Source organism: Squalius cephalus, assembly GCF_949319135.1.
Source record: "Squalius cephalus genome assembly, chromosome: 8".
Lineage (NCBI taxonomy): Eukaryota > Metazoa > Chordata > Actinopteri > Cypriniformes > Leuciscidae > Squalius > Squalius cephalus.
In genome coordinates this window covers 31,490,042-31,509,778 of record NC_137129.1, presented here as the reverse complement: position 1 = coordinate 31,509,778, position 19,737 = coordinate 31,490,042, and the positions used below count along the sequence as shown (strand labels likewise).

General features: G+C 37.7%; 2 protein-coding genes across 5 annotated transcripts in view; both read left to right on the top strand.

Moving 5' to 3' along the window:
- LOC307162827 (riboflavin transporter 2-like) overlaps positions 1 to 16,103 on the top strand; it is a 285,939-nt gene extending 269,836 nt beyond the window's left edge. The window contains exon 6 of the mRNA XM_079878496.1: positions 16,089 to 16,103. The gene's annotated coding sequence lies outside the window, so the exon portion shown is untranslated. The remainder of the gene's footprint in view (positions 1 to 16,088) is intronic.
- znf516 (zinc finger protein 516) overlaps positions 10,975 to 19,737 on the top strand; it is a 41,945-nt gene continuing 33,182 nt past the window's right edge. The window contains exon 1 of one of the 4 annotated variants that reach the window (XM_079878488.1): positions 10,975 to 11,415. The gene's annotated coding sequence lies outside the window, so the exon portion shown is untranslated. Of the gene's footprint in view, positions 11,416 to 13,115; positions 13,423 to 19,737 lie in introns of those variants that run through there. The other 3 variants (XM_079878485.1, XM_079878489.1, XM_079878486.1) reach the window with 3 other exon arrangements.

Below are 19,737 nucleotides of genomic sequence, written 5' to 3'. Positions count from 1 at the left end.
TGCTGTAGCTGGCTCACACCCCTGGTCAGAAGCACTCTGAGGTACCGGCTTTTGGGGCGATGGTCAGCGCTTTCCCTTCCTCTTCAGGCTCAGGCATTGCGGCAGGTGGTCGCTCTCCATCTGCGGGAGGCTCACGCAAAGTCTCCATGGTCGAGGGTGGTGGTGTAACCAGATGCTCTCCAGACACCTGATGATGGCTTCCCTCCAGTAAAGTCCTAAGGTGTCTGGGAGGTCTTCAGGGTGGTGGTAGTTCGCCCTGATCCAGAACAGCGATTTTATGGAGTTGACAGCTAGACGGCAGAACTGTTCAGTAAGATTCTGAAGATTGTGGCTACTCTGAGCCACTGCAGCAAACCTTATATTCCATTCTTAGGTAGGTTGTAGTGATGGGTCATTCATGAACAGAAAGTTCATTGTGCCTGTCACGTGACAAATGAACGAGAGACTCAGAAGTTAAAGTTATTATTTATGTTCCCCGTAAATTATCTTTGGCTGAATTATAATGATTTCTTAATTCAGAATATGATCTAGATTGCATAGGTGGATGTGTTCGAAGAATTTGGCTGTTAAAAGTATAGCATTTAAAGCCAGTTAAATTAACAAAATGGAGATTCGTTCATTTTGATGAACGAGATCAAACGAGAAAGTCAGAAAAATGATCAGAAATTCCCATCACTAGTAGGTTGTTCTGTCACAAGATGAAGAGGAGTTCAAAAGGGTTTCAATGAACGAAAGGGTTCTTTAATGAAAGCAAACTCAGGTAATAAAGACAAAGTGAGAGCGTGTCTAAACACACACGAACATCAACCGACTACTGAAGGGTGAAACAGAGCAACTTAAATACACAGTGATAATGAACAGGTGTGATGATTAGATGAGTGTCCATGACAACTGGTGACTGGTGGGAAACTATAAGACAAAAAAAACCCACATGTGATTAAAAATTAAACAAACTAAAGACCAATAAAAATGAATCTAAGATCAAAAATAACTGGGTGTTCATGGCAGAACTTAATTTTATTATTATTATTAACTTAAAATCTCAGGGGGAACTTCAAGTAAACGTATTAGGTCAAAGAGACAAAAAAAGATGGGGAATCCCTACATTGCATGTAAATATGAAATGATGTGAATTAATGAATGCTATTGTGAGCATAACATGTTATTATGTAATCAATACAAAAGTAACTGTAGTCTTGATTATGAATATTTTAAAAAGTAATATAATCTAATTACAATTAAAGGAGAACTCCGGTCAATTTTAACATTAAGCTCATTTTTTTGTAAATTTGGAGTGCTGTCAGTACAGAGAACAACGTCAAAAATCGGTGTTGCCTACACCGTGTTATCCTCTTTTTAAAATTTGCACCCTGTTGACTTCAATGAGGCAAGTTTTAAACCTGCTTTTAGCCTCTTAACATCCTTGATGTGTCATTACAAGTGCCCAGCCAATGTGAGTGACTCCTTTTGAGTGAACACGGGTGAATCTGACTGCAGTAGATGTGAAAGATATGAATAAAAATGATGTTATTTCAGCCAGCGCACATACCTGTATTTACATCCTGTTTTCGGTCGAAGCCCACAGTAGTCGATTGTCGAGTTCACGCGCATAGGTTTAGTATGTACGATCATGCGCCCGAACTCAACAATCGACTACTGTGGACTTCAACCGAAAACAGGATGTAAATACATGAGCTCAATGTTAAAATTGACCGGAGTTCTCCTTTAATATTTTGAATCTGATTACGTAATCCAGATTACATGTAATCACTTAACACCCAACACTGTGTACAGATGAGGAGACTAATACAGAACAATTAAAATGGCTATAAACCTAGAATAAGATCTTGGTCTTTTCTTTTTTTTTTTTTTCTTCTTTTTTTTTTATGGACAAAATGTGTTCTTTTCTGTCTAACCAAATGATAAAAATATAACAAAAATAATGATTGCGCTGTTTCCTTGAAGACAGTAAAATTGCATGTCATGTCAACTGCCCATTTCCTTTAAAACATAAAACATTAAGGTGAAAGAACAAGAAGAGAGACAGAAAATCATTGACTTGGAGACTCTCTCTAAGTGAATACTGGCAAAAAGAATTGCCATGACCTTTGCATGGTGTGTTCGGCTTGCTTTTTCTTTAAATGTCCTTAAAATAAATCTCTTGAAAGGTCACTGAAAATGTCTAAACGATTTCAAAATACTTCATTTTTGTGTCAAATGTCAGTGCGAAACAATAAATTATTTGAAAAGACCGACTAAAGCTCACAGCATCAGTATCACACACAGCCCAGACTTTTATTACATGTCTAATGAAAACTCTAGTCAACATGAAACTTATCATCCAAACATTTAACAAAACCCAAGAACAGTACATTTTGATAAATACTGCACCTCGGTCGATAAAGTGACTTTTTTTTCACACAAACAATCACATGATATCTCATGACTGAAAACGCGCTATTGAGACCTGGAGGGTTCCCAAATGGACTTCTCATTATAACACCTGAGGATCTGTCACGTCGAATTCTATGAACATGATCCCGACACATCACAAGAGGATGATGGTGTCACTGGTTTCTTTGAAGAGAAATGTTTGATCTGTTCTTAGAATATCTACAGGGCCATCCATGTACAGATGAACGCTTGCGTAAATCCATTATTCTCTGTGTACTGTTGCACATGGCAACAGGTGTTAGATAGTATTACTATAAAACGTGAAACACTGCCCTCCTTTGGTATAATAGTGAAGTGAAGTTTGCATGGTTGTTCCTTAATTAGCAATACAATTCTGTATTTTTACCATAGACTGTAAAAAATAGATTTTTACTTGATATTAAGCTTGATATTTGATATTGATATTTGATATATATATATATTTATTTTTTTTACTCCCTACAATCAATGCCACAATTACCCAATATTAATTGTCATTAATTCATTCATTATTTATTTATTTACAGCATTTTATTTTCTGAAATGAAGCTTTGTTCTCTTTTATCTTTTTTTTTCTTCTATAAATTCTATAATTTCTATGATGATACATTTTGCCAGTAATGTCAAGCTCTAAAATATTTTATCAGGTAGAATTGACTATTTATGAGTAATTTTAAAAAATCTAAAAAAAAAAAAAACACAAACTACTGGAAAATTCCATTCTTGAAACTTTTAGAATTTTGGAATTTAACTATTATTGTATAAATTACATTACACAAAGCAGCTTTGTCATTACAGCATAAGTACCAGAAATAGCTCCACCTACATTGGGAGCCTTGGGACAATGGGATCATGGAATCAAATAAGGCAGAGAACCACTGTAATATCTTTGACTTGTTGCAGTGACTGTTTTCATGGCTCATAAGGTGGGTGTTGTGACTGTTGTGAGCCAATAGAGGGCATCAGTGGCTCTAAGAGAAGAGTCAAGCACAGGTTTATTTCAATATTCAGGTCAATATCCTAAACATCCATTATGATTCAATTGTCTGTCTTTCTGTCTGTCTGTCTATCTATCCCTGGACCTGCACAAATGCAGATGTGAAGAGTATTGTGGAGGCAGACCGACAGAGCTGTTTCTTCTCCTCTGGGGGCCCGGATTGGTGATAGCAGTGAGGATCTGCCGCAGGGAGGGGGGAGAACTGTTGTCATGACACATCTCTCCCTAGTGGAGGAGGGGTTAAGCACTCAGGGATTTCCACCGAAGCAAGACTCCACACCAGCCCGACCATCTGCCCGCGCCCCTGCTATCTCTCTCTCTCTCTCTCTCTCTCTCTCTCTCTCTCTCTCTCTCTCTCTCTCTCTCTCTCTCTCTATCTCTCTCTCTCTCTCTCTCTCTCTCTCTCTCTCCCAGCCCTCCCTTCCTTTCTCATTCATCCTGGATTCTCCCTCCTCCTCACACATCTATGTCTGAGAGAGATCAGATTTGCTGGTTATTAGGCCAACCTAGTGTATTATGAATGCATTATAAATTAGGTTTCTAAATGAAAACTAAGAACCCAATACTGTCATTTCTCAAAGGTGAGAATGGCTGCGCACATACAGGTAGGCCATGACGTCACACACAAATACTGTTATTTTGTGTTTTTGTAATGTGACTAGGAGGGTCATATTCTTTCTAACCGCCAGGTTGCAGATATGCAAAACTGTCTGTTAAACAGCTGCTCTCCATTGTCAGTCACCTGCAGGTGATGTTATATTTGAAACTCTCTGCCCAGTCTATTATTATCATATAATAAAACTCAAATCAAATCAGGTAGCTAACAGGGAACGTTCTCAGAACTTTCCCTGGAAAAGTTCTCTCAAAGTTCTGAACAAACGTTCTTCCAGTCACGTTAGAATGCTCGTTCAGAGTTATCTGGTCTTTCACAATGTTCTCAAAACGTTAGCACAAAAACAATATTTACACATCGTTCACCTTTTTATCTGAAAAGTTTTCTCAGCTAACAGGGAATGTTCTCAAAATGTTAGCAAAAAACTGTAGACTGTTTCTATATTACTCATGGCATGTTTTTTTTATTTTAGATTTAGTGGGACTTCTGTTTTCTGTTACTACACTGCCTTAATGTTTAAGTACAATCAACTTGAATGAATAAGTCATTTCAACTTAAATTAAATAAACAGAGTATAATTTTTGTATAACTAATAAAAAAGTTGAAAATTGCTTAACTTATTTTGATGAGTTAAAGCAATGTAAAACCAATAAGTCATAACTTATTGATCATATAATGTTTTACAGTGTTCAAGTCCCCATAATGTTTACAAAATTATAAAATGGAATGTTGCCTTATTGTTCACATTAAAAATGTCAACTTTTTAAAAAAATATATGTTTTGAACTTTCAGAGAACATTAGAGAATAATACATATGAAGAACTACTTGTTTCAGAACATTCAGGAAACATTCAAAAGTAACATTCCCTTAATGTTTATAAAGGGATAAAATGTTTGTTTGTTTTTTGTTTTTTTATTAAAATGGAAAATTCAGAAATAATTTTTTCATAACTTCATAGAAATATTAGCAAAATGTTCTAAGAACATATTTTTGTTAGCTGGATAATAGCTGTTGTGTAGTCCGAACCACAAAGCCATCAATGTGACTTCAGGACACATAATAAACCCCTTTCGCCCATGAGCGGCTGACTCCATTACTCTGAGGTAATGTCATAAACATGCCAGACTAGCGTTTTTTCTACAGCCTGACAGAACGAATCTATCAGCCATTATTAGGCAGAGCTCCTGAGCATCCACGACAAGGAAACACAAACCTCTTTATTCTCGTTTTATGCTGTTTTAATAGAGTCGATCTCCTGTCCCAAAACTAATTACAGGTACAAAGAGACACTGCCAGATGAAAGCATCTCATGGATGATGAGAGGCCAAATAAATGTGATTTGCGCAGTAATGGACGACAGAAGAGTTTCTGCAGCATCTCCAAGTTCTGTTCGGGAGTGTCAGTCTTTGAATAAGCCAAGAATTTTTTACCACCATGGTGGAGTCAAGTCAAGTATCCAGGCTATGAAAACAAAGGCTTGCAGGTTCAATTGCAAACTAGGAAGGGCCCTGGAGAGTTACTGAGATCCTCTTTTTGCTCAATGCCCTTGAGCAAGGCCCTTAATCTTAAGGTGGTCCAGTGGGACCTTCCCTGCTACACAGTATATGTGCACAGAAAATCTCTTTAGATAAAAAGTATTCTTATAACCTTCTGTGGTAGGCCTACCCATTATGGTCTAACAATGGAATATTTCCAAATAATTTTTTTACATTTATTTACAAAAAAATAAAAAATAAAACATAAAGACAATATAGCTTTGCCAACCTTATCAATCTTAGTTAAAGGTAGGGTAGGCAATTTCAGAGTGGCTAGCAATAGTAAGTTAGCTTTGAAAGCATGAGATCCCACCTTCCCTTCAGAGTGTCTCCCAAGCCACACCTCCTTCAAAACACATTACGAACACAGCAGAGTCTGCAAAGCGTCACGAGAGATGCCGTTAAATTACCTCATGTCTCAAACTACATAATATTGCAATAATAATGAACGTAAACAACTTACAGAGCTCTTACTTGTACCACCTGACTGCTGCAGATTTATTTCAGCGTTAACATAGAAACATAAATCTGAGTCTGAGGACGTGAACAGCTCTGGGTAGAACGTCACGGGTTGCCATGTCGTAATTACGGTTAGGATATGGTGTGAACGCAACATAATCTCGTTGTTTTGGTTCAGGAGGAACTGTAAAGGATGACTGCTGTTTTTTTGGCAATCGGTGGCTGTCTGTCTCTGCATAGCCTTAACGGAACGCGCTGATGACGTGTGATGTCTGTGCGAGCTGGGTGCGCGGATGTATGGACATGTATTTATTTTAGACCAAAAAGTGTTTAGAAAACAAATTGCCTACCATACTAGTGTCGGCCCAGATCCGGCTCACATCTGGTACACGTGGATCTGGGCCGACATTATTGTATGTTGCTATCTGGGCCACAACCTTAGGCCCCATCCACACTACTGCGTTTTCGTTTAAAAACGGAGACCTTTTGCTACGTTTGCACCTCCCGTCCAGACTAAAACGGCAAAAACGGAGACCCAAAACGGAGAAGTTTAGAAACGCTGCAGACCCGTTTTTCGTTTTGAATCTCCGGAGGGCGTTTTAGTGAAGACGGGTCAAAACGGAGGACTTTAGAAACGATGACGCAGAGGCTCACTCTATGATTGGGTGTCATCAGTCATGGAGTATGTAAGGGATAATGCCTGACGAGGTGTCCATTAACAGAAATTAATGGACGACGCGGAGGCGTGAACGTCCGACGCGAAGCGGAGTCATGGAGTATGTAAGGGAGTCATGGGAGTCATCAGTCATGGAGTATGTAAGGGATAATGCCCGACGAGGTGTCCATTAACAGAAATTAATGGACGACGCGGAGGCGTGAACCGTCCGACGCGAAGTGGAGGATTAATTTCTGTTAATGGACACCTCGAAGGGCATTATCCCACTTATACCATGGTCACTTACGAAAGAAAGAAATATTTAATCAATTAATAATACTTTAATGTGTTTTAGAGTAAAAATCGTGAGGGTTTTTATTTATTAAGTCGAGCGCACTATTTAATATCTCCCGTATACAGGCGTTGCCAAGCAACGTGGCCACAGCGACCAGACCGCAGCAGTTGATCAGTGAGTTTGAGCCAGCGCAATCATTTAGAACTGTCATCAGGCAAATTGACGGGACGCCTTTCCTAGGTGTACATTATCACTTTTTAATGGACACCCTGCAGCCAATCAGAATCGAGTATTCACCCAGACCATGGTATAAACACAGGTAATATTCAGTACCAGTAATCTCCACCCGCTGGAACAGTTTCTTACAGTAAGAAACTGCCGCGTCTCAGGCGCGGCTCGCGCGGTAAACGCGTGCATGCTAGAAATAGAACCGACGCCTATTTTTCATGCGACACGCAAGCGTGTTGGAAGCGTTTCCAGGCAAAATAGAATAGGAAAAGATGTCATTTTGACACAAATACATATAAATAAATGACATTTTGATGTTTGAAAGCATTTTTTTACAGTCTATGTTTGAAAGTCTCTACCGGCACGCGCATGCCCAGTGTTGGTGAATGGTCACGTGATCCGCGTTTTCAGTCGTTTTAATGTGGACGGAGATCAATTCTAATACGCAGCTAAAACGCTATGGTGTGGACGGAGATCGTATTCGTTTTAATTCTCCGTTTCTAAACTAAAACGCAGTAGTGTGGATGGGGCCTTAGTCAGTTTTAAGAGTTAATTATTTACTCTTTTTCTTGACCTTTCTGTAGATTAAACACATGAAAGATAAACTGTATCTGTGTTATTTATACATAAACACAATTATATATACTTCCAAATAAATAAATAATTGCATAAGAATAATCATCACATAAATAACTTCAACATAATTGAGACCATTCTAAAAATTCCCAATGACGAAATGCATTACTGAAATTCCACCACGGTAAAATAGACATTAGCAATATTTTCTCAGTTTAATATGTAAAGTTGATCTGTGTCGACCCAAAACCAACATATAACAATATGTAACTGCTCTTTTTAACATCTGATGATTGTTGTAGATTTTTCCAAAAGCGCAAAAAAATCAAAGAGGGCTAAAGGCTATTAACAAAAATCTCAGAAATGTTTAGATTTAATGTTTTTATCAGTGCTTCAGTATCTTAAAAAGCAAGTAAATCAAATCTATATAAAATCGTTCAGGATATGATTTGATGAGATTTTTGATGTTCTAAAACACAATTTCTAGCACTTCATGACTTCAAATGTTTTATTTCTTTTTCATTGTTGTAAGACAGTGAATCCCAAAACAAAAGAGACTGACTTATAAGAATGCAGAAGTACAGAAAACCCAACTGAACAATGTTTTAAAGCTGAAAAATCAGCAGGAGCGGTGTGTAAACATAACACTTAAATGAGAGAACTCACAAAGAGCTGAACACAGTGCACCTTAATTGTCTCAGGATTCAACTCCTGTCTGCCTCTTTTTGTCTGAATAGATTAGTCCCCAGGTCAAAGTTTGGCGGGCCACCGCTCACCCTCCCCCCGTCATGAAATATTCACCACATTCTGCTGTTGTCAAAGCAACAGGCCTGACACCGCAAATCACAAAACAAGGGATTAAAGCAGAGGGGTTAAGTATATAAAATGCAGGTTTGAAATGTTTTAACCAATGAGAAACCAAAATGCATGTGCTGGGTTGACCTATATAGACTTCCTTTTCCTGCAACATTCTATACAAAATGATGCATAATATTCCGCTTCAGAGAGTAACTGATGTCACTGACAGGCAACTATATGTCCCAGATTTAAAGTAGATTCTTCCTGTTTTACTTCAGTGCCAAGAGATGGCATCAGTTTTCAGATAAAACGGCTGCACCTCAAGTGCACCAAGTTCTAAACCAGCTGATTGAACGTGTAATTCTGTTGTCTCTATAAACCGCACAGTTGGAGGGGAACAGGAAAAGCATTCTACACTTCTTGATGGAGCCTGTGAACTCTGACCTGCTGGAAGAATATTCACATGCATCCTCCCCCACTTCTCTCTCTTTAAACTACCTCTCAGAGTCAAAGTTGTTCTGCTGTTGAAAACAACAGGTTGCTGCTTTCAGATCACATGTTTAATAACTTAGAAGAATCTGAAGAGCAGAGGAGAATGCAAACCCATTCTGCAGAATGCAAACACCTCAAGAATAGAAGGAGAAGAAACAAGCGTTCTTTGTGAGGGCAAAGTGTGTCTGCAATGCAAATACACTCGGGATAAAACTGAATAGGTTGCAGCCTAAAGGATACATTTAATGTAAAACGTTGAAACAACAACCCAGCTAACAGGGAATGTTCTCAGAACTTTGGCTAACGTTCTGGCAAAGGCTCCCTCAGACATTGTTTGACATTGTTTGAAAAAGCTGGACGTTTTGAAAGTTCACAGAACATTCCGAAATAAGGCTTTCTATACTTAATGTTAACATTAGCAAAACGCTTCTTAGAACATATTTTGTCGGTCTGGAAACAAACATTTAAATTGACACACATTCTCAGGCTCAAATGTAACCCCCCTTTCCGTGCTCCTGTTATAAAATTGACTGTTTCATTTGTATTTCACATGTGATAATTTATACTCATCTTTCCCCCCTTGTGTCCAGACTCCTGTGTGTGAGGTTTTGTGTGTGCCTGAGAGGAATTGTGGGGTGAAAGAGTTCAGAATTGCCCTTCCCCCACAACCAAAAAATCCATCGACTCTCGCTCATGGACTTCCATCTCAAAAACAAGCCCTTAAAAGGGTGGCAGTCCCGATTACCACGAACCAGGCCTAATTGTACCCCACTAATTGCCAAGCATATACACACAAGAGGATTAGACAGAATAAATGATGTATTAAAATACAAATTATGATAGGAAATGTGTGAGAAAAAACAATAGTTAGCAGAACACGCATTGTTAGGCGGGCAGCTGTGGCGTTCGATAATTGCGCGAATGCGTTGATTAATGATCAAAGCTGTGGGCCTGAGGTAGTGTGGCTGGTGGTTAATGACAGGGGTGAGTCTGGGATTAAATATGAGATGGGTAAGTGGAGATGAGGGAGTCAGGTTGCATGTCTTTTCAGACCTACTGTTCATACTGGAGCATTGTGAGCGGGCGAGGGGGAGGCACTGGGGCCCAGCGGCAGCCACAAGCGACAGCTGTCACAGCCTCTGGTGAGAGCCACTAATGACCACTCTTCACATAGGTGTCCTGCAACAGCTCCAGCCAAACAACTACTGCATGATCCACTTCTGGCAGGCCTGAAAGTTATGTAACAAAGAGCTGAAATGATAAAAGTTTGACTGCTGACTTTAAATCGCAATGTTTTTTTAGTTTTTTTGTTTTAAAGAGCAAGTGTGGTGAATAAAAAAAGCATTTAAAGGAGCAGCTCTATGAAAAATAAATCAGCTTATTCAAGTAAAGGACTAGTAAGATTACAACAAGATGATAAAAATAATACACACCATTAAGCAACTTCTAAATAAAATATAGAGAAGCCTGCATGTGTGTGCATCATGTGCACCCTTTTAAATTTTAAGAAATTCTGTCACTCAATGACAAATAAGGATGTCTGTGATGATAAACCTATGTAATCATTTTTCTGCCAAAAAACAAAACAAAAAAACGCACATATATCTATCTATATATTGGGGGGTGGGGTTAATACTTCAAAACAAAAGAGGATTACTTCAAAAATAATATTAATGCATAACAATAATAATAGGCTAATTTGTTTTTAGACTTTGTTTTTCTTTTCTTTTTTAGTTACACCACATAGATAGTTTGACTCAAAATGACTTTTTAATTATTCACACATCAACTATTTTTATTTATTGTTTGTTTGTAAATTGAAATGTATCGTGAAAAAGCAAATAGATCAGAGAAACAAAAATGTAACAGCCTTATGTGTGTTATCTTTTCCCAAATAATTTCATTATAATCATAAACTGTCAGTCATCATACACTATCACTTTGTTTGCCAGACAGAGATTGCCAATACAGAGTAAGATTACCATTGCAAGTCTTCTCAACGCCAGACTTCTGGATCACCTAACTTTATGCTGAACAAACAATAGTCAATGAAAGAGGGAGGTACGGAACCATTGCCGCTCCAGGTGTCGCACGAAACACACGGGGCACTTCGCTGTCGATCCGTCTCGATCTGGATCAACGTCGGTCGATGTCATCACATTGTTTCCTCGATCTACAAACCAAGACGATGTGATCGCTTTGATTCGCAATTTCAACGCTGTAGTCATTTGGAAACTGCGGATGCCACTCAGTTTGTCATCATCATCTCGGAGTGTCACCTTGCGTTTGTGCCGTTGCCCCACAACTTCATTACGTCATTTATATGTACCGAGGTAAGTTTCGAATCGAATTCTGAGAACGAATCGATCATAAACAGTAGGGTCATGTAATGTGTTAATAATAGTTCGCTACTTTGAAGGGAGATTGGACGGAGAGATTTCGCTTTGGACTTGCTGTCGTGATGTGAATAGGCATTGTTTCAGCGCTGGTGGTGTAACTGAGATTAAGATTAGAGATCACTCTATTGGCAACTCACTTTAATGATAGTCACACATTGAATTATTCCCTTCTTTATTGTAAATAGCCTGTCGTGTCGCACTCACATAGGCTATAACCTCTGCCATAACCCATTCTGTTTGTCCATGCGCTATTTTTAGGAAGTTACTCTTCTGAAGAGCTTCAACCATTTGTATGGAAATAAATAGGAAGGAATTTAATAATTCTGTGTCTACGTATCATTCCATAATTCCATCAACGAGTCTTTTAATACTTTTGAGGAAGACATTTTTGAAGTAAGAAAATTTTGTAGATTTGCTGCACTCAGATTTGCTGAGCTCGAATAGAACATTTCTGATTTCTACATGTCGTCTATAACAAATCAGAAATAAATTAAATCATTTTTTTGGTAAAGAGTGTGTTTAATGAGTTTCCACAGACTTTTTAGAGGTGGCATACATATAGGCTACAATCCAGTAGCCTAATTAACCTTATAAAATATTTGTTTATTTTATTTATTACTTAAAATATTATAATCACGAGAAAGCAGGCTTTGTGGTTTTAGTACAATGACTCAGATTAAAGTGCTTTTGATTCACTAAAAATAACCGACTCATAAGAGCCATTTTGTACTGATCACTCTGTATGTTTTTGATTCACTAAACAGACTCGTAAGAGTCATTCATTCGGGAATCGTTCTACCCCGGTTTCGCTGCATGTTTTTGTTTCGCTATAACGAACCGGCTCGTATTTAGAGTCATTCGAGCTACAGTAGTTGCGTTGTATTTTTTGATTCATTATAAAGAACCGGTTCGTAAGAGAATCATTCTGAAATCGGATTATGCTGGCTGCTGTATGTAACGTTGTAGGCCTACATTCAGTAGCGATGTTTGTTTAAACAACTGTTAACCCTATCAGTGCAGCAGTGTTCCGAGATTGCACATTCAATAACGTTGTGAAAACCATTCAGATCGGCATTTGCTAAATGGAACCTGTTCCTAAGAACCCACCGGTTCCCAATATCTGTCATCATTCAGAAATGTTAAAAGCTTTTGAGTTGGCAAGCCGAAGTTGCGTGTGTATTTTAACTTTAGGCGACTTATTTACTCTTTACTCATGTTAATTTAACAACAGTCACTATGCACTATAGCCTATCGTGTATAAATGCATTAATTCTGCACAAATCGTTAATATTTTAACTATGATCAAGCCAAGCTCAGGAAAACAGCCGTGCATTTACATAATAAACTTGTTGATGCAGAGCAACACATGATAGTCTACATAACTGAAAACCAATTATTTTAGATGGAAAAAGCATAGGCTACCATGCAATGCCAGGCATTAAATTAGGTTACAGCTATCTTCCATCTTCCTATTGATTTTTTTTCGACATGCTTAGGCATACGTTCAACATGATCTATTATTAGATTATTATTTTTTATAATAGCTACACAATAGCGATCAATTGCTTCGTATGGTCTCAAATCTAAACCCAATGTTACTTTCAGAGCTATTACAGTCTAGGGCGGGGCTTTGGTGCTTTACTTTTTTGTTTTGTTCAGTTTTTTTTTTTCCCCTCCCCTCTCCCTGAAAGCTTGTCGGATGCTTGTCAGTTCGCATTTAGCTTACCATTATCAAGGCTCAAAGCCTTTGGAGGACGACGGACTGCGATTTACAGGGAATTTTTGGATAACGGTCCTGTTGAATTGGGATCTTCACTATACGGGGATAAGGAATAGGCTATATGAATGAAGCGTTTGAAAAGCAGCAGAGGATGTTCGTGCTTCCTAAAGTATGTGCATGCCTGATTTTTCATGAGGACACTTAATAAATAAAAACATATGGTAAGACATTTTACAGTTATAAAACTTAATCAAACCAATTAGGCCTAGTATGCATATTGATTATACAGTATGTGATTATCCAGCAAACTTTGATTAATAAACACCTATGGCCAGTTTCAACAAACCTCTAAACTTGAGAAAACCTTTAATTCTAATCTTAAGTGTTTAAAAAAAAAAAAAAAAAAAATATTGTAACTTGGGGTTTAAGTTTGCATGCTCATTTACATATAAGGAAGGTGTCTTATGTATCATGCTTATTAGTTTCGACACAAAATGTTAAACTGGTTTTTGGTGTTGTTTGATAATGATAATGAGCAGAATGAAGCGGAGGAGGGTGATATGTGTGTGCATTATCATTATCATGGCTGTCATGGTGCCAAGGAACATCTGCTTGTGTGAAGCTGAAAGTTCACGTAACAGTCAAATAACTTGAGGGAGGTTTTTGTGGTAAATGACCCAACGGGCATGTGCAGGGCTCTCTTGTTGTATTATGAGGTGAATTTGCTGGCATAAGGGCTGTTGGGGGCTGCTGCGGGGATGGCGTCAGCATACTAGTTAATACCCCTTTGCTTTGTGATGAGGGGTCTGTTTCTGGCCAACATGACTCTGAACGGGATACTTCTGCGTGTTCTGGCTTTGCTGGTTTACATATATTGCAAGTGTGACAGTATGGCTTGGTATGGTTAGAAGTGCAATATTTGTGGGATAACGTTTTGTCAGGTGACCTAAAATGGTGTTTCATTTGGTAACATCTTAATTAATTCAGTTAATCCCCAAATTTTACTGTGCGCATGTGTAATTTAAACCTAAAGCAACAAACTGCATGCTTTTTCTGAAAAAAAAGTTATGTGAAAGGGAAGATATGTGAAAATAATTAACTCCTCAAAGTAACAACTGCATATTTTATTGTGTTAGCTAATTTATTTGAGGTGGGTTAAAAAGGTGCAGATGACACTAAACGGTTATTCTTGTGTTCTGTGCTGGCAGACAAAAGCCTTACCTTTGCAGTTGCAATGGAGATATTTGCATAAGCCTTAGCTAAAGTCACTTCCCTTTTATTTGCAGCTGGTTACTGTGCTCAGCCTCAATGAAGCAAGTTGTTTACACGGCTTCTGTTCACGCACTACACACCTTTTGACAGTGCAAATCAAACAGCCTGTTCATTCGGGAATGAGTGAGTGGGTGTTGTACTGCTTTTTCGAGTTGTAAAGAGACCTAAGCAACCTATGAAATCCCAACCGTGACTGTTTTGAGATGTAAGGAAAAGTGATAAGATGTTCAGTGCTTTTTTTTTGTGTGTGGATTTGTTTTTCTTCTGAAAAGGGCCAGGGGGCTTGGGTTCAACCATTTAAATGTCGAAAGATGTGGTATTTTTGTATTTCAAGATCCTTTTCTCTGAATGAGAATGAAAAGAGCAGCCTTTTTATGTTAAAAACAGTGATGGCCGAATTGTCCTTTTGATTTGAAATGGATTCCAAACTGTTTATATAGTGACTATAAAAGACTCAGATATCTAAATATTTGAATATTGGAGATTTAATAGTACAAGTCTAGAATGCGCAATATGGACATTCAGAGGCAAAATTCAGAGGATTAAATAACATTCCTAATTTGACATTTCCCTTTGTCACCAGTCTATTTTCTGTTTGAGGTTTATGGCTTGAACTTGTGGCGACCTTGCAAAATTGACCCTCGACATTCTACTGTGACTTAACAAGCATTTCCAGTCCTCTTGCAAACCCCTAATAGCGCAAGATCCGCTAGCTGGAGGAAGGGACCATTAACATTATCAGTGGCTTTGAGTACAGGCAGTAGGGAGGCTAAAACAAAAGGCACAAGGGTGGCATTGTGAAGGATCAGCAGTAGATTACTGGAATTCTTTTTCCATGGCCTGAATAAGCTTCTACTTCCCCCATCTGGACACATGAGAAGAAAAGCTTACATTTGCAACTTTAATATTTTAATGCCTTTGTTATACTGAAGCAATATGAGGCTGCTTAGCCATTAGTGTCATTTGGATTCAGAAGACATATTGTAATAACGAGTGTCACAAATGTAAGATCCTTTTGGTGAAGTGTGCGCAGTAATGTTTTATGATGCGTTCTGTTGATTATTAAAACATTCAGGGAAATAGATTTAACGAGTTGGCATTATTGCTACAGTGTGCTTAATGTGTATTATAGTATGTCACAAAGCTGTTAAATGTTTCATTGCTGCATCATTACCTCTTGTTGCTCATTAAATTAAACATACACTCACATGCACACACCCACGTACAGAAACAGATAGATGAGAGAGAGGGTTGGAGGATTGGGTCATGTATATGTCATCAACTGAAGTGCAGTTTTACCTGTTGTGGATTAATTTGAATAACTGTCTGTTTGATAAACAGCTGAATGTTGTACATCCAGTCTAATAGAATCATAATCAGGAAAATGGTGTTCATAAACACACACACACACAGTTCAGTTTGAGAGGCAAAGTCATTTGCCATTTATCCTCAGGAGCAATAATTCTGAAATGAAATAACCATAAATTTTCTGAATCCTCTCCATTGTGGTCTTAATCCACCTTTGGTTTGAATTACGGCGAGCGAGTTAAATGAAAATGCTCAATTGTTACCCTAATGGGATCATTTAAACAATCATCATTTACTCATCATCAAGTCATTTAAAACCCGTATGACTTTTTTTCCCCTGTAGAACACAGTTGATGTTAGGCAGAATGTCTAAGCTGCTCTTTTCCATACAATGGACGTGAATAGGGACTGAGGCTGTCAAGCTCCCAAGAGGACGAACAAATACTAGAAAAGCATTATAAAAGTAGTCTATATGATTTGTGCACTCTATATTGAAGGGTTAGTTCACCCAAACATGAAAATTATCCCCTAATTTACTCACCCTCAAGCCATCCTAGGTGTATATGACTTTCTTCTTTTAGCCAAACACAATCAAGGTCATACTGAAATTAGATTTTGCCCAAATAAGTGCATCCATCTATCATAAAAGTAATCCATACGGCTCCAGGGGGTTAATAAAGGCCTTTTGAAGTGAAGTGATGCGTTTTTTTAAGGAAAAGAATCCATATTTATAATTTTATAAACTATAATAACTGGCTTCCGGTAACAGCTGTGCGTGAGTCGAGTTGCGGCGGAAGAGTGACCTCTGACCCGGCGTATGACGTAGGATGTAGGAGTAGCGTAAGCTTAGGTGAGAGTAGACGCCTCTCGCGGTTCAAAAAAATAGGGCAGGCCAACAAACTCATGCTCCTCTTCTCTTATATCGATATCCTCCCACATTTCTCTTTAAAAATTCTCGGTTTAGACTTCTAATTCATGACCGGTGGTTTGTTTTGCTCTAACCTCTGTGCTTCCGTCAGAATATGTCATGCGTCGGACCATTGGTCACTCTTCCGCCAGAAATAAACTTGCGTATACGGCTGTTACCGGAGGACAGTGATTATTGTTTATAAAGTTATAAATATAGATATTTTCTTACAAAAATGCATTGCTTCATATGGATTACTTATGGATTACTTTTATGATGAATGGATGCACTTTTTGGGCTTCAAATTCTATTAACTCCCATTATAAAGCTTGGAAAAGCCAGGATATTTTTTAACTCCGATTGTGTTTGTCTGAAAGACAAAAATTGAGGGTGAGTAAACATGGGATACTTTTCATTTCTGGGTGAACTAACCCTTTAAAGCATACGGTTGCTTTGCATGAGGAAAAGACTGAAATTTAAATTGTTTTTCACTAAAAACTATGCATAAGACGGTAGGGCTGCGTGATAAAACGGTATCGGTATTTATCAACGGTTCACCTTTATCGATAACAGTAGAAAAAATGTTTGATATAACGCTTAATAGTTTCAGTTATATGTATAAAAATGTAAATAGACATTAAGTTTGGTTGCACGAACAACCCTCAAGCTTGTACCATCTCTGGATCATAAACAGTCATATGCCTTGATAAAGGAGCATGCTACGAGTGACAAGCAAACAGCCAATAACAAGTTACTTTGCTGTGGGGTTCGGTTGCGTCATCGACATGTGACATCAGAATACACAAACACATGCAAAAATGAGTGCCGTGCTTGCCGGCGATGAAGAGATTGTGAAAAAAAAAAGAGATGTCAGCTCACCAGTGTGGCAGTTTTTTTTGGTTTCTTTACGTCCGACCAACATCAGAACAACGGTTGTTGGTATTTCATCACCTTTCTGTTATTTCATCACCTTAACGGCTTCCACCCAATATTGTCCTTCACGGCCTACATCTACCTCACCTCAACAAACAAACCCACAAGCAGTCCACGATGGATAGGAACTCGGCAACAATGCCTTATGAGAAATCCTCCAAATGATACAATAATATAACCAACTTGTCATCCTTGCTCACAATTTGTAATGAAGCCATGTATGTCAATATTACTATTTGAGAGTTATTTTTGTATATTTAGTGTTTTAAATGTGAATAGTATTACTTGATATTTTTGTAAAAAAATTGTGTTTTGTGTATAGTTATTATCTGTTAATATAGGTTATTGCATATTGATGTTTGGTCACTCTATAAGCTGAAATTGATTTTATTCATAACATTTTTATCTTGTTTGAGTTTTAGAGGTTTGTATCTACCTCAAAGTTTACTTTGATTGTTCTGTTTACACTTTTACATTAATCTTTATATAAGATATAAGAATATATTTGTTTAATTTGTATTTAGTTTTTGACTGTTAAAAACAAAATTATTTATTTTCCTTGAAAAATGGGTAAATTAAAAATACAATGGTTAAATTCAAACTTTTTCTACTGGTCTTTGTTTAAAAAAAGTCATTAACATTCATCAATAAGTATCGATACTGAATGATATGAAACATTATATAGTGATTTTTTAGCTGTATGGCCCATCCCTATAAGACGCTCACCATTCACTTTCATTGAATGGAAAAGAGCAGCTTGGGCATTCTGTTATAAATTACTCTTTTCGTCATACAGGTTTGGAACGACATGACAGTGAATACATTTTCATTTTTGCATGAACTGTCCCTTTAAGGAGATAATGTTCTTAGAACATTTTGCTAGCATTCCTATTAAAGAGATAGTAGATAATTCTGACATAATTTACTCACCCTCAAGTTGTTTCAAACCTGTATGAATTTCTGTCTTCTGCTAAACACAAAAGAAGATATTTTGAAGAATTTCGGTAACCAAACAGTTGATGGACCCCATTGACTTTAGTAGGAAAAAAAAAATTCTATGGAAGTCAATGAGGTCCATCAACTGTTTGGTTACCGACATTCTTCAAAATATCTTCTTTTGTGTTTAGCAGAAGATAGAAATTCATACAGGTTTGAAACAACTTGAGGGTGAGTAAATGATGACAGAATTTTCATTTTGAAGTGAACTATTCCTTTAAGTTATGATAACATTATTTCTGAACGTTCTTAGAATTTTCAAAATGTCAAGTTTTTTTAAAATGTCTTTTTTTTTCTTGGTTCTTGGTTAAGTTATCTAGTAAATCTTGGTCATTAAGGGAATTTTGTCTTTGTGTTTATTATTTTGGAACTATTATGGGAACTTTTGAATGTTCTCAGAACCATCTACCAAAAAAGAAGTAGTAACGTTTAAAAAACAGACTAAAGGTCCCGATATACTCACGGCAAAATTGTTTTTCAATCTTCGCTTAGGGGTGAAAAGAAGTGAGAAATACGTGACCAGCATATATTGTTAGCGAACAGCACATTTTCAGGTTACATTTGTAGTAGTCTCATGTAGCCAGACCTTCAGACTGATGGCAGAAGCTTTCATTGGCCAAGGACCGCCCAAGAGGACATCTGACCAAAATGTAAAGCAACCAATCACAGTTTGTTTTGTTCTGCGCCATGTTTAGGGGAGTGAAAATGTAAAGTCGATGTCCCTACGATACCGTCGTTCATCTAATAAATGATTTATTCAAGAACGTTGTGCAAGTTAACTGCAAAATTGGCACCTCAAACGTTCATTGTCCATGAGGGGGTTTGATGACACGAGAGCTTTGTTAGACGGACCGCTAAAGAACGCGACACACATGTACCTGTAGAATTCAACCAAACATATGACAACTTCGAAACTCCTGAAGTGTTTCTCATTTAGTGTGCCTTATGCATCAGATGTCAGCCAATAGTCTGTGGGCGTCCGAGGCTGTGCCCTGCTACCGTTCTAACATTTACACAGGTTGTCACAGGACCCATCATGTTCCAAGCAAGTCTTCAAGTTGTTCTAAAGCGGCTATGCGTGATAATTATCATAGCATTGGTGAACTTGACTACATCTTAA